Source organism: Carcharodon carcharias, chromosome 9 (assembly GCF_017639515.1).
Source record: "Carcharodon carcharias isolate sCarCar2 chromosome 9, sCarCar2.pri, whole genome shotgun sequence".
Taxonomy (NCBI): domain Eukaryota; kingdom Metazoa; phylum Chordata; class Chondrichthyes; order Lamniformes; family Lamnidae; genus Carcharodon; species Carcharodon carcharias.
The window spans coordinates 159937126-159950148 of NC_054475.1; positions in this window are offsets into that span (position 1 = coordinate 159937126).

Here is a 13023-nt window from a genome sequence, read left to right on the forward strand (position 1 = left end):
CTGGAAATTCAATCAGAAAGAGTTAGTTTGCCCTATCTTGTTTAGAATCTGAAGATATAATTTCCATTGTCAAAGTATAAATATCTCCTGAAGCGTCATTGAACACATCCCTAGTCCTAAATTAGCGTGTGTTAAAATGTATTAAATTTGACAGAAAGCTTTGTCAGCATATAATCTCAGTTTAGTTTAAAAACCTTCAATATTTCTGTCAATTCCAAACCCTTCAAACAAATTTTCAGTAGAGTTAATGGTTATCATCAACAGAGAAACAATTTAGCAATATCAAAAAAAACAGGTCTCTATTCAAATATATAATTCCTCTTCTGCTACAGATGAAATGAAAGATAATATTTGAAATGTGTCTTGGCTGAAGTGTCTTTACAATGCTCCTTAGATCAACATTTATTCTTTGCGTGACCTGAATATTTGTCTTCTAATATCTCTGGACAATATTTCACTGAACATCTCGATCACAGATACTACATAGGTGTAGCACAGTTCTGTGCCTTTCACCCATTCTACTAGTGATCTCCTAATTAGAATAAATCTACTAAAATGAATGTTATTATGTCCCGGTTCAACAAAAAGTTCCAATTTTGTTGTTAATTGTAAGTAGCGGCCGCACATTTTCTCATCTTAAAGAGACAGATGATGAGTATTTTAGCTTTGAATCAACTTCACACCAAAACGTGAAACAACACAACCTATAATAATGCACATTATGCTATCTCTGCAAATTCCGTGGCTTTCAAATGTGCTTTACCTGCAACCTCTGAAACTATCTTGACAATCATCAGTCTTTAAGAAAGAGATTATGGAATCCAGAATGCAGTTCTATTTTCTACCAGGAAATGGTGCTGTTTCATTTTTAAATGTCAAGGTTATTCTGGGAATAGTCCACGCTGCACACAGCAACTCAATGTGCCCACCAACACGCTGTAAAGTAAAATGGTGAAGTTGCTTCTGAAAAAACACATAGGCCAGGAATTTACGTTTTGCGGGCGAGCACGCGCTCAACATGAATGGACGTGAAATAGCGCGAGATGACTTCGGACGAGCATCCCAATGTCATCCGGCACGCGAGCAACCTTCAGGTCGGCAGGTACACACAGGTCTCGGAGCCGCGCCCGCCAACAATTAAAAGGCCACTTCAGGCAATTAAAAAGCCAATTGGTGTCTCCAAGGCCCCGGAAGATTTTGACCGGGTGGAGCCTTCCAGGTTTCAAGCAGCCTTCTGTTACCGTGGTAATGGGGGTTGTGGTATCCGCTGGAGGCACCTCCTCTGAGGAGGAAGAGAGGGGCAGAAGCAAGAGGTGTCCCAATGCAAGTTCGTGGGGAGGGACCTGTCGGAGGAGAGCAGCAGGCACAACGGGTGCAGGGTCACCAGGTAGTCCAAAGTGTAAGGGGCTGCAGAAGTCACTACTATCCTGCTGCCAGGGTTTACAGGCCACAGATGATGAATCCAGTGGAAAGTCAGAAGGGGAGCTGTTGAGGAACAAGGTGAGGGTATGGAGGGAGACCTCTGTTTCCTTCAGGGAGGCAGGAACACCAGGGATGCCTTGATCCTACATCTAGGCTGCCAAAATCCTGCTTCCCCCTCATGCCAGGGCTGCCGCCTCCATCCTGGATGTTTGAAATGACACTTTCCTTTGAACCAAAGTCCACTCAGTGCCTATGCAGTAAAGTTTGGAGCCACTCACATCCAGCATGAGATACTGGCCTGCCCTATGCCTACAAAACAAGTGAAGCATACCCAGGGCATTATGACAAAAGCAAAGTTTATATCATTTTGACACTCACATCAAATGAACAGAACTATATCTAGTGTTAATGGCCACAACGGTAAACATATTAACAAAGATTACCCGTGAACAGTCCCTCTTGCACTTATGGTTCCTTAAACATGCGTTTGTGAGTGCTGCATCTTGTTGCCCCACCACCCCCCCCACCCCCCTCCCCCCTGACCCACTGGCAGCGGCATTAGAGGCAGTCCGCAATGGGGAGGTGATGGTGTAGTGGAATTGTCACTGGACTAGTTATCCAGTGATCCAGGGTAATGCTCTGGGGACCTGGGTTCATGGCAGATGGTGAAATTTGAATTCAATAAAAATCCGGAATTAAAAGTCTAATGATGACCATGACATTGTTGATTGTTGTAAAAACTCATCTGGTTCACTAATGTTCTTTAGGGAATGATATCTGCCATCCTTACCTGATCTGGCCTACATGTGACCCAGGTCCACAGCAATGTGGTTGACTCCTAAATGCCCTCTGGACAAAGGCGATTAGGGATGGGCAATAAATTCTGGCCCAGCCAGCGATGCCCACATCCCATGATTGGAAAAAAAAAGCATGCTGACTACGCTGTCCTGTTGGCATTGATGACCTTCACAAACATCCATTGGCCAGTGGAGCCTGTGCTGAACCTGCCTGGGAGGGAGTGGCCAATGACACAACTGGCATCTCCCCAGTCATCACAGCCTCATCAGATACCATGGTCACTGTCAGAAGGGCGGAGTAGCTGCTGCCATCATCCAGAGCGCCCTGAAAGGAGCCCACAGAGATAACAAGCTGCTCATGTGCCAGCGCAAGGTCTCTCTGGATCACCCTGCTTGCCATTGATGGACTGGCATCTAGCTGGGTTACTGGGTGCTTCATCCATCTCCATACTGGCACTGAACACCTGAGCTAAATGTCTGTGTGAGGGCTTGTAGGTCTGAGTGCAGGCCCAGGAACCCCTGGTCCTGGCAGACTGATCGTGTCAGCCTGTTCCTGCCCCACAGAACTCATTTCTTGCTAAAACAAAAATAAAAATACCTGGAGAAACTCAGCAGGTCTGACAGCATCTGCGGAGAGGAACACAGTTAACGCTTCGAGTCCGTATGACTCTTCAATAGAACTAAGGAAAAATAGAAGAGAGGTGAAATATTTCTTCAAATATTTCATTTCTTGCTATCTTGACTCCATTCTCTCTCCCCTTGTCCAGTCTCTTCCCACCTACATCTGCGATTCCTCTCACACCCTACATCATATCAAAAATTTCCAGTTCCCTGGCCCCAACCGCTTCCTCTTCGCCATGGATGTCCAATCCGTCTACACCTCCATCCCCCACTGGGTTGGTCTAAGGGGTCTCCACTTCTTCCTCGAACAGAGGGCCAAACAATCCCCATCCACCACTACTCTCCTCCATCTGGCTGAACTTGTTCTCACACTGAACAATTTCTCCTTAAACTCATCTCACTTCCTCCAAATAAAAGGTGTGGCTATGGGTACCTGCATGGACCCCAGTTATGCCTGTCTCTTTATGGGGTATGTGGAACATTCCTTGTTCCAGTCCTACTCCGGCCCCCTTCCACAACTCTTTCTCCGGTACATCGATGGTTGCTTCGGTGCCGCTTCATGCTCTCATCTGGGTCTGGAAAAATTTATTAATTTTTGCTTCCACTTTCCACCCCTCCATCATTTTCACATGGTCCATCTCTGACAATTGCCTTCCCTTCCATGACCTCTCTGTCTCAATATCTGGTGATAGACTGTCCACCAATATCCATTACAAACCTACCGACTCCCACAGCTACCTCGACTACAGCTCCTCACACACCGCTTCCTGTAAGGACTCTATCCCATTCTCTCAGTTCCTTTGCCTCCGTCACATCTGTTCTGGTGATGCCACTTTCAAAAACAGTTCCTCTGACATGTCCTCCTTCTTCCTTACCCAAGGTTTTCCACCCACGGTGGTTGACAGGGCCCTCAACTGTGTCCGGCCCATCTCCCGTGCATCCGCCCTCACGCCTTCTCCTCCCTTGCAGAAACATGATAGGGTCCCCCTTGTCCTCACTTATCACCCCACTAGCCTCCGCATTCAAAGGATCATCCTCCGCCATTTCCGCCAATTTCAACATGATGCCACCACCAAACACATCTTCCCTTCACCCCGCCCCCCCACCCCCCCCACCCTCGGCGGCATTTCACAGGGATCGTTCCCTCTGGGACACCCTGATCCACTTCTCCATCACCCACTACACCTCAACCCCCTCCCACGGTACCTTCCCATTCAACCGCAGAAGGTGCAACACCTGCCCCTTTACTTCCCCCCTCCTCACCGTCCAAGGGCCCAAACAGTCCTTTCAAGTGAAGCAGCATTTCACTTGCATTTCCCTCAATTTAGTCTACTGCATTCACTGCTCCCAATGCCATTTCCTCTACATTGGAGAGACCAAACGCAGACTGGGTGACCGCTTTGCGGAACACCTTCAGTCTGTCCGCAAGCATGACCCAGACCTCCCTGTCGCTTGCCATTTCAACACTCCACCCTCCTCTCATGCCCACATGTCCATCCTTGGCCTGCTGTATTGTTCCAGTGAAGCTCAACACAAACTGAAGGAACAGCACCTCATCTTCCGACTAAGTACTTTACAGGCTTCCAGACTGAATATTGAGTTCAACAACTTTAGATCATGAACTCTCTCCTCCATCCCCATCCCCTTTCCGATCCCCCCTTTTCCAATAATTTATATATATTTTCCTGTTCCCATCGATTTCCATATTTTTAAATGTATTTCCATCCATTGTTTTATCTCTACCTTTTAGCCTATTTCAATCCCTTCCCCCCACCCCACCCCCACTGGGGCTATCTGTACCTTGCTCATCCTGCTTTCTACCCTTAATGTCACCATTAGCACAGTCCTTAGATAATATCACCACCTTCAACACCTCTTTTCCTTTTGTCTATGACATCTTTTGGCAATCTCCATCTATCACTGGCCCTCTATCCAGCTCTACCTGTCCCACCCCCCATAAACCAGCTTATATTTCACCTCTTTTTTATTTTTCCTTAGTTCTGATGAAGAGTCATTGGGACTCGAAATGTTAACTGTGTTCCTCTCCGCAGATGCTGTCAGACCTGCTGAGTTTTTACAGGTATTTTCATTTTTGTTTTACCCCTCAATCAATCCCTAGAATTGCCTCCCCATGAGAGTCACCACCCTCTCAATGGAGGAAGCAGTGCGCTCGGCCATGAGGGCCAACAATTTGCTCATGCTGCGCATGGACTCCTCCACAAGAGAGGCCATGGCACACATACCCTCATGGATCTCCGCCAGATCTTCCCGCACATCTCGCAGGACATCCAGCATCTGCAGCATAATGGACGACTCCAGAGGCTCATCATCTGCCTCCTGTTCATCACGATCCCTGTCTCCGGCAGTCCGCCGATTGCCGGCACCCTGGTCACTCTCTGCCTCTGCCTCCTCAAGCGAGTGTGCGCCGACATTCTAGCCGATGATCTAATGTCCACCGAGGTGGCGGTATCTGTGCTGGTGCCTGGTTCAGAGAGGAGGTGTGACACAGGTGTATCTAAAGCCCTCCGGTCCTATCCCATCAAGCTTGCCTCTTCAGGGTCCTGCATTCAAGTGCGTGCTGGCGAATCTCAGGGAGAAAAATGACATGTCATTAGTTTAAGCCATCACACTGTCACTTTGCATGCCCTGGTGACACAATGGAGATCTATGTCATGATGCCATCGTCTTTCAATGATCAATGTAGACTGCAGGTTTGAGACTCCCATTAATGATGAGACTACACAAGAATGTTGGCACAATCCAACACTCTCACCTCTAAGCACTGCACCCTTACCTTCATCAGAGACCCCTGCCTCTCCACATCCAGCTGACCGAGATGGGTGTCACCTCTCCAGCTACAATGCATCCACTTTGTATCTCATCAAGATTAGGAGGTTTGGGGGCCTTCGCCTGTCCTTGATCTTTCAATGGTGTTATAGCTCCTCTTCTCCTGAAAGAATGGACTGAGGAGCATTGACTAGTCCACTCTCTATCTGCAGCGCCACTGGCCAGTCCCACTTGAGGAACACCTCACAGGGCACATCTGAGCCATGGCCCTCGACCCGCAAGGCACTCAGTTCAAGCAGCTAGGGATCACCCCCTTGGCCAGCTCCAGCATTATTGACCATTGGCACAAAATTCTACTACCCCTGAGCTCCACAGGAGGGGGACGGCCAGCCCTTAACACTTCTCCACACTGATCCATGCCAACTCGTTACTCACCCTTGACAAGCGCAGCAGGTCGTTGAACCTTTTGTGGCGCTGCACCCATGTGTGCCGTGCAACGTTGTAGCCGTTGACCTTGGCTGCCACCTCCTCCCAGCCTGCTTTTTTGGACTGGTGCAGGGGCCATGTCCTGCCATCCCTGGGTACAGGAATGTCCCACCGAACACCCACCACCTCTGCGAGGACCGGAAGACGCTCATCCAAGAACTGGGGGGGGAGGGGGGCCAAGTGCCCACACAGCTTGCCCTTCCGCCTGACATTTCCTGCAGTTGGTGAGGCCTTGGAACAAAGGAACCCAAACTGGGTGTCAGTGAGCAGGTTATTGCTAAGCAAGTGCCACTTGATAACACTGTTGACGACCCCTTCCATTACTTTCCATTCTCCCCATTCAGGCCGTTGATACAGTGAAAGTCTTGAAAGCTCACAAAACCAAATGACCAGGTGTCAGTTCATACCATCTAATTATTGACTTTGAGATATGCCATCTTAGCACATTTATGGGGCACAGGATGTTAGAAAGCAAATTCTACCCCACGAGTCCGCATGTGGGAAGTTCCTGTTCTCAACCTGACTATCTATAAAACAGCCACAAGAAAAAACCCAGCAACCATGCAGACCAAAGAGAGGGAAGCTGGATACTAAGTGATCTCACTCTGCTGTTCTGTGATTCCTAATTTGTATTTCAAGAGTAACGTAGGCAAAGATCAATGATTTTATCTTCTCGAGTTCTCAGTTGGGAAATGACACAGCAGAAGGGATGAAAGGCAGGCAGTGGGTCTACAGCACTTCCCTTCCTTGTGACCTCTACCACTGACAAGGACAAGAGTGGAAAGGCTATGACGCTCCAAGTTTCCTTCCAAGTCAAACACAGTGACCTGAATAAACATCACTGTTTTTTTCATCATTGTTGCTTCAAGGTCCCTGAATTCTGTGCTAACACCACTGTGGGCACACGAGTAAGCAGACTGCAGCAATGCAAGAAGGCAGCCTACCACTATCTTCCCAAGGGTGACAAGTGATTGTCGATAAATTCGACTTACATTCTGAAAACAAATGAAAAACAGAAGTTTCATTATTGGAAAAATTAACAAAAATTAAATATAAATATAATATACATATTATTTTTCTTTCATGGGCTGTGGCTAGGCCAGCATTTATTGCCCATCCCTAATTGCCCTTGAGGAGGTGGTGGTGAGCTGCCTTCTTGAACCATTGTAGTCCATGTGGTGCAGGAACACCCACAGTGCTATTAGGGATGGTGTTCCAGGATTTTGACCCAGCAGTAGTGAAGGAATGATGATATATTTCCAGAATGGTGAGTGGCTTGGAGGGGAACTTGCAAGTCATGGTGTTCCATGTATCTGCTGCCCTTGTCCTTCTAATTGTTAGATGGTCACGGGTTTAGAAGGTGTTGTCAAAGAAGCCTTGATGAGTTGCTGCATGCATCTTCTAGCTGGTACACACTGCTGCCACTGTACGTTGATGGTGGAGCGAGTGAATATTTAAGGTAATGACTGGGGTGCCAATCAAGTGGGCTGCTTTGTCCTGGATGTTGTCAAGCTTCTTAAGTGTTGGAGTTGTACTCATCCAGGCAAATAAAGAGTATTCCATCACACTTGTGCCTTGTAAATGGTAAAGAGGCTTTGGCGAATCAGGAAAGGAGTTACTCACCACAGAGTTCCCAGGCTCTGACCTGCTCTTGCAGCCACAATATTTACATGGCTGGTCTGGTTCAATTTCTGGTCAATTGTCATCCCCAGGATGTTGATAGTGGGGGATTTACTGAAAGTAATGCCATTGAAAGTTAAGGGGAGATGGTTAGATTCTCTCCTGTTAGAGATGGTCATTGCCTGGCACTTGTGTGGTGCAAATATTATTTGTCACTTACCAGTCCATGCCTGAATGTTGTCCGCGCAATCCTGCATATGAACATGGACTGCCTCAGTATCTGAGGAGTCACAAACATTGTGCAATTATCAGCAAACATCCCCACTTCTGCCCTTATGATGGAGGGAAGGGCATTGATGCAGCAGCTGAAGATGATTGGACCTAGAACACTACGCTGAGGAACTCCTGCAGAGATGTCCTGGGACTGAGATGATTAACATCCAACAATAACAATTGTCTTCCTTTGTGCTAGGTATGACTCCAACCAGCTTTCCTCCTGATTCACATTGACTCCAGTTTTGCTCATTCAACATTTTGTCAAATGCTGCCTTGATGTCAAGGGCAGTCACTCTCAGCTCACCTCTGGAATTCAGCTCTTTTGCCCATGTTTGGGCCAAGGCTGTAATGAGCTCAAGAGTTGAGTAGTCCTGGTGGAATCCAAACTGAGCATCAGTGAGCAAGCTATCCTTCCTTCCTTCTTTTCTATTTTGGCTTTTCCTATGTTACATGGAGTCACCACAATATCTTTATGAATATAAAAATATTAACAAAAATTCTGCAACAGTCATAACAAATGTTCAATATTGAATACCATTACATAGAACATAGGAACATGGGTCTTAGGAGCAGACCTTCAGTCCTTTTTGGGGAAGAGAAGTCCACATGCTAACAACTCTCTGAGAGAAAAATATTCTCCTCAAACCTCTTATTCTTAAACGATGTCCCCTGGTTCTAGTCTCCCCCCATTAGATATTTATAATAAACAGTAACTAAATTCACATGGCTAGTCAAGTTCAGTTTCTGTCAATGATCAGCCCCCAGGGTGCTGATAGTGGGGATTTAGCAATGGCAATGACATTGAAAATCAAGGGAAGATGGTTAGATCCACTCTTGCTGGAAATAGTCATTGCCTGGCACCTCTGTGGTGCAAATATTATTTGCCACTTACCAGCCCATGTCTGAATGTTGTCCGGGCATTCCTGCACATGGACCTGGACTGCTTCAGTATCTGAGGAGTCACGAATGGTTCTGAACATTGTATAATGATCAGCGAACATCCCCGCTTCTGTGAATTCCCTTGAATTTAAAAAGAAAGAAACATTTCACCCACCATATAAATATTCACCCTGGGTGCCATTTCCTTCTTTATACTGTAGGATTATGTTTGGTTGCATTTAGCTAGCCTTTCCTAATTTCCTGGTGGTTTTCTTTAGGAATTACCTGGGTGTCCTTATACACCAATCACTGAAAGCAAGCGTGCTGGTGCAGCAAGCAAATTGTTTTATGGCCTTCATTGCGAGAGGACTTGAGTACAGGAGCAAGGATGTCTTACTGCAGCTGTACAGGGCCTTGGTGAGACCACACCTGGAGTATTGTGTGCAGTTTTGGTCTCCTTACCTAAGAAAGGATATCTTTGGCATAGAGGGAGTGCAGCAAATGTTCACCAGATTGATTACTGGAATGGCAGGATTGTCATTTGAAGAGAGATTAGGCTGACTAGGCCTGTATTCACTGGTTTAGAAGAATGAGGGGGGATCTCGTGAAACATATAAAAATTCTGACAGGGCTGGACAGACTGGATTCAGGGATGATGTTTCCTCTGGCTGGGGTGGAGGGGTCTAGAAAAAGGGGCCACAATCTCAGGATAAAGGGTAGGCCATTTAGGGTTGAGATGAGGAGAAACTCCTTCACGCAGAGGGTGGTGAACTTATGGAAACCTCTACCACAGAAGTCATTGAATATATTTAAGAGGAAATAGATTTCTGGACTCTAAAGGTGTCAAAGGGTATGGGGAGAGAGTGGGAGTACGGCATTGAGATAGAGGATCAGGCATGATCATATTGAATGGCAGAGCAGGCTCGAAGGGCTGAATGACCTACTCCTGCTTCTACGTTTCTAAAGATAGTGCTGCCTTCAAGGAACCTAGCAAAAAGTCTAAAAATAAAAGGAAAACAGCCTTGCATTTATGTAATGCTTTCACAATCTCAGGATATCCCAAAATGCTTTACAGACCCTGAAGTGCTTTTTAAAAAATACAGTCATTGCCCAGAAACTGCAATGTGATCATGACCACATGGCCTGTTTTCAGTGATAAAAGCAAAATGCTGCGGATGTTGGAAATCTGAAACAAAAATAAAAATGGCTGGAAAAGCTCTGACAGCGTCTGTGGTGAGAAAGACAGAGTTAAAGTGTTGAGTCGTCAGAACTAAAGAGAAGTAGAAATGTGGTGAAATATATACTGTTTAAGGGGGATGGGACAGGTGAAGCTGGATAGATGGTCAGTGATAGAGGGAGGCAAAGGAGAGATTGCAAAAGATGTCATAAACTAAAGGTCGAAGGGGTGTTGATGGTGGTAATACTGACTAAAGGAGGTGCTAATGGTGACATTAAGAGTAAAAAGCAGGAGGAGCAAGTGACAGATGCCCCTAATGAGGGTGGTCTGGAGGGGGGTGGGGGGAGGGGGTTGCAGGGGACGGTGTGGGAAAAAAGATTGTAATAGGCTAAAAGGTGGGGATAAAACAATGAATGGAAATAAATTTTTAAAATATACTAGAAATGGGTGGGAAAAAATATATATATAAAAATTAAAAAATAAATTTTGAAAAATGGAGATCAAAAAGAGAATGGAGGAGTGAGTTCATGACTGAAGCTGTTGAACTCAATGTTAAGTCCAGAAGGCTGTAAAGTGCTTAATTGGAAGATTGTTTTTAGTGACGTTGGTTGAAGGATAAATATTGGCCAGGGCAGTGGGGATAAGTCCATGGTGCCATGAAATTGTTTATGTCCACCTGAGGAGGCAGACACAGCCTTGGCTTAACGTTTCACCTGAGAAACGACATCTCCGACAATACAGCACTCCCTCAGTACTGCACTGGAGTGTCAGCATAGATTATGTACTCAGGCCCCTGGAGTAGCTCAGATGCAGGAATCCTACCAATTGTGCCACAGGTGGTAGCAGGTAGCTCTACTGAATTCTGACATATAACTTCATACGTGCAGTGTTCATCTGCAAAGCCCTATAAATCACAATGGTAACTATCTATGGTTGCTCCACATCATAAATCAGTGTATTTACTAGTTCTGATCATTTGTTTTCCTATACTTTTCACACATTCTTTTCAAATTAGCTTTTTAAGGATTATAAGAGCTTTTGGTGATGTAATTCATACTTCACTGCATAAACCATCTTCGCTAATGAAGCCACCACCCATCATAATATATGCATAACGTGCATGCAAGCATATCCTAGATTAAGAAATTGCTAATGCTGTTCAAGTCTAGAATTATATGCATCTATGCTGAGAAAATGTCGATGCAAATATGACTTGATAGAAGTTTACAAAATTTTGAGTGGCATGGGCAGAGTAGATAGTCAGAAGCTTTTTCCCAGAGTGGAAGAGTCAATTACTAGGGGACAGAGATTTAAGGTGAGAGGAGAAAACTGTGGAGAAGATGTGTGGGGCAAGTTTTGTATGCAGAGAGTAGTGAGTGTCTGGAATTCGCTGCCAGAGGAGGTGTTGGAAGCAGGTACGATAGTGATGTTTAAGAGGCAGCTTGACAAGTACATGAATAGGATGGGAATAGAGGGATACAGATCCCGGAAGCGCAAAATGTTTTAGTTGATGGGCAATATGATCGGCGCAGGCTTGGAGGGCCGAAGGGCCTGTTCCTGTGCTGTACTTTTCTTTGTTCTTTGTTCTTTGTTCAAATCATTAAAAAAAGGCAAATCAGAAGTATAGATAAGTAAAGACAACAAATCCGGGTCAACCTTCCCATCCAACAGGGGCAGTTGTACCCAACACGTTAATTAGATTATTTCTTCATCTTGAGGAAATGAAAGATTTTGTCAGTGCTTTACGCTCAGATTTTACAAACTATGGGTACTGGTGTAGTACTGGGCATGGCTGAGAATTTAGGAATTTACATGTATGATTTCCCCCCTCCCATACAATATTCCATCCCTTAATCTTAATTGAGGGGAAATCATCATTCTGACTTCCACCCACAAATCTACAATACACATTTACATTGCACAAAGCTCTGCTTTAGGAGCGTAAAGTTAAAACTATCTTATATTCCAGTCCTAATGATACGTCATCAACCTGAAAGTTGGGGATGAATCTTAGCACACAAAAACCGCTGGGTTGTAGTGAGGACAGATATTAAACATCTGCTTTGGGTTTAACAGAGACGGGACAAAGGGCAGATAGCCAACCTGTTTCCAGGAGGCAGTTTGGCCAATTAAATTTTTTTATAAGGCTGGCAGCCTCTGATCCAGCCCCCTCTGCAGCTTTAAAGAAGATGGTTGGGTTTCCCAGGCTGTGGGAAAAACGGCAACTGAAGGGAGGCAAGGTCAGATCTGAGGAGAAGTTAAGTGGACTTACAGCACTGCTTCTGGGAAAGGAGGAACAGGGCTGGTTTCCTTGGCCCACAAGCTTCCCCCATTATCAGACTTCGCTGCACCACACCCCATACAAAGACTTTCCAGAATTGTACCCCGCCTCAGCTTCAGACTTCCACCTACCCCCACACCGCGGTTGTGGATAAAACCTGCCTGGTCATGCGACTGCTCCGCAGTCATTCCCATCCAACTGGAAGCCAATCCTGACTGTCAGTCAGACTGACTACCAGGCAGGGAACCTGTCGAGTACAAAACTGTACAGCATGCATGCAAACGCAGACTTCAGGATTCGCATCCAAAATACCACCACCCCTGTCTGACCTGCTGAGTGTTTCCAGTGTTTTCTGTTTTTGGTACAGATTTCTAGCATCAACAGCATTTTGCTTTTGCTTCACATCAATACTCACTGGGACATTTTTGCAAAGATCTATCCTCAATCAATGCTGTACACCATTTAGATTGAACATTCAACTTTTTGCTAATTGTGGTAATCTGAGGTGTAATACACCTTTAAGAGAATGTGAGCACTTTGATCAAGTGACTGTAAGACCCAATAGCTGTGTAACGTGGGCGATCATGTTAATGGTAGTCTAGAGTAGGGTCTGGTTGGAGAAGCACACATCATGTTAATGCTTTATTGTTTGTGTAAATAAATAGTATGTGCTTCAT